We start from the raw sequence: 3,558 nt of genomic DNA on the forward strand, positions 1-3,558 counted from the left end.
TAATGCAAATTTTCGTTTTTTTTTCTTTTTTTTTTTTTTGGGCACGGTCGATTATATTGAAAGAATGCGAACGAACGCTTTCGATTAGTCAACGGAAGAATAAATTTGATAAACTAAAGTGAGGAGTTACAGGCCTAAGGAATGCTCTGATGGTACTGTTGTCCAATTACATTCTTTGTTTTGTGCATGCATGAGAGATCCGTAGATGAACCGACGAGTTAATGGGGACGGTTACAGGCGAACCAGAAGGATGACTATATGTGACAACTGATGACAGTAAAAGCTGTGAGGCAACTAGTGAAAGGGGGCAAAATCCGTGTAGATGAGGTCAAGGTCTCCGTAAAGCCTGCACTCCACATACATTGACATACACATACAGATACACATACCGATACAACAACTCTTCCTTAAACAATGTATAATACTACATAGTAAAGTCCATCGTCCGAAAGAAATTCCTTTCACTTCAATGGCAGACATGTAATCACTCGCTATCAATGCATCGGTCACTTGATATCACTAGTTGTCAAAAATGTAGCCTAAATGTGTGATTGATCATTTATGTTGACTAAAGATCTACATACAACATTATGCACGCTTAAATACGACAAAATGACAAGTGAACTATTTTTACGAAATAGTTTATTTGTCATCTTGTCGTATTTAAATCCACTCTGAATATCAAATATCCTCAACATCCCTTGCAAATCTCGCCACATATATCGATAAACGAATAATATAGATTAATGAGGTATTCCGGAAATCATTCAAAAACTATTTTTAAATTCCATTGTATATTTTACTGAAGTTTCAAGGTACTAAAAACAAATCATCATTGAGGTTGTTGAAATATTTTCGTTAAGGGAATGTCCTAATTGTAATACTAGTTGAAAGTTTAATGAATTCTTGCTCAAATCATACAAATAAAGGTAGTAGATGAAAAAAGATCCATCCTATTGACCTGAAATATTTCCTACAGATTACAGAAACATTTCATATGATAGTAAAAAAGTAGCTAAATGATCAGAACTTACTCATCAACCGTATGCTATTAAGCTATTAGCACTTTGGTTGAAAATCATAAAGCAATAAAAATTCATCCAAAATTAAAAACATACTACTGTAATAACTGTCCATATATGTAAATTTCTTAGGAATGAGAGAACTTTGGATACACTTTATCTAATTATCCATAATGAATAAATAAATCATATACATAATATAGCAAATATTTTAAAATCTTTATTAAATGGATCTTGTCGGAGTTTTGTCCTTCATTCACTCTTAGCTATTAAGCTAAAAATGATCAGGTGACCTTTTGAAAGTTATAAAGAAATAAAAATTTATGTTAAATTAAAATTATAGTACCATAATAACTATTCATATGTGTAAAATTTTCCTAGAAATAAGGGAACTTTCAAATACAGCAAACATACTATAACGAATGACTACTCTCAGGCAGTAACAATGCTACACTTCAACTAAAACACTAGAAGATGGAAGAAAGAATTGGTGATAACTATGCTAAGTCATTTCACAAATCTATCTTTTCCTGTATAAGATTAACAGGTCAACTAATATAAGTTGAATAAATCAGTTGATGTCTTTCAGATTTCAGAGTTCTTCATCTTTTAAAATTTTCTTCCATTCTAAGCTAACTTTTCAAATCACATAGCTACGTCTTTATAGTAAAAAAAAAAAGAAAAAAGTATATGAAGGAGATAGATAGCCATATTCAATTATCGGTGTGGATTGAATATCCAACAAGAATGATAACCTCATTCAGAGTAATCCCATCCATTCATTCAATGGAGAAAAATGTAAGAGCAAACAACTGCAAAGAAAGCTAACTAGCATACCACCACCAGTGATCGCCTGCTAATAGTATCACAGCTCTTTTATGCTTTTACTTCCACGAAAAGACATATCAAATTCATCATTGATGTGTATTGATCACTAAAATACATACAAAAGGGACGATTATGTTAATTGCTAATGATGGAATAAAAAATTCCAATACATTTTGGAGATACAACAATGCATGAATAGGGATCAAAGCCTGTGCCGCTTGGATGAATTTCAAATTTGCATAATTTAAAATTATCCGTTCAATTTCTTATTATACGATAAGAATGGAAACCACCCAAATATATCACATCAAGAAGATAACATGTCCACTCCCGTATTCAACATTTGTCCACTCCCTTACAAAAAATACAAATGAACAAACTGTAAACTGATATCATCAATGCTTAGAAAATGCAAAATGAAAATATTGACATAAAGCATCATTTAGTTACTAAGGAAAGGTATAGTATGATTATGATTTGGTTTCTAATGATGCTGATTATAGGGGAGAGCACATCTTGGCTTAATTATTTATGTTTAAAAAGACAGAGGCCTGTATAAGTAGTAAAATTTATTTCAAACATTCTGAAATGCCAAAATTGAAATGAAGTTTAAGGTGGTTTCTTTAAATTTTCGAAAAATTTGAATAAAAATGCAAAGAAAAGGAAAGTGATTATGAAAATTGAATTTTTTTTTTCCGTTTATCAATAACATAGAAAGCTGCTATTATTACTGGTATTAGTAATATTACTACTACTACGTTAACATTACCTTACCATACTTATCCAATCTTGAAATAGTCTTTGGGTAAATGATAAAATGATAAAAGTGATAGATAGTTTTAAAGGATGTCATTTTTTGAAATGATATCAGGATGTCATTCTCAATTATGATTAAGTTATTTTTCAAATAATTACAGAAATGGTCTATAATTTGGAATTTTTGCCACTCTTCGTATTATCAATACATTTCCATTCGTTGCATAATAATTAATAAAAAAAGTTTACGAAATTCTATGAAACATTCAAAAATTTAAATATTTTTTTGTATGACATGAAATCAATTTTTACTGCTTCATTAGGATACTGTAAATTCCAGTATAATTAAGCATGTTGTAACTTAATGAATCGATTAACTTTCCTGCAATAAGTAACTTCAACACATACGATATATAACATTTTGCATCGGAAAGCAAGAAGCAAACAGTGAAACTAATTTTGCTTGCATTGTCAAACATTAGCATTGTCGATAATAGAGATGGAGAAAGATAGCTTAATAAATGTGAAGACAAGTATGTCACACAGCATTTCGTACGTGTCATTCGTATTTCGTACGTGTCGTTCGTACGTGTCATTCGTACGTACGTGTCATTTTCGTACGTGTAGTCTCGTCCTGAAAGAGAAGTGGACATATTCAATAAACGCTTATTTCTAACTGAACAACACTTAATTTCATTTCATAATCCTACTATAATTAACAGTGAACAATGAATGAATCATAAACTATTCATATGTACGCTTACTTAACTATTGACACTCAATGGTACCTATCATATAAGTCATACAACTGTTACTGAATTTGCATTCAATTTCGACAATTACCCATCCATGCATCCACACGCTCTCACGTGTAACACACGTATACACCCCCACCCTCCACCCCCCCACAATCCACCGATACAACACAAACATCCAATGTATGCGGAAATGC

Source organism: Loa loa, assembly GCF_000183805.2.
Source record: "Loa loa unplaced genomic scaffold supercont3.193, whole genome shotgun sequence".
Lineage (NCBI taxonomy): Eukaryota > Metazoa > Nematoda > Chromadorea > Rhabditida > Onchocercidae > Loa > Loa loa.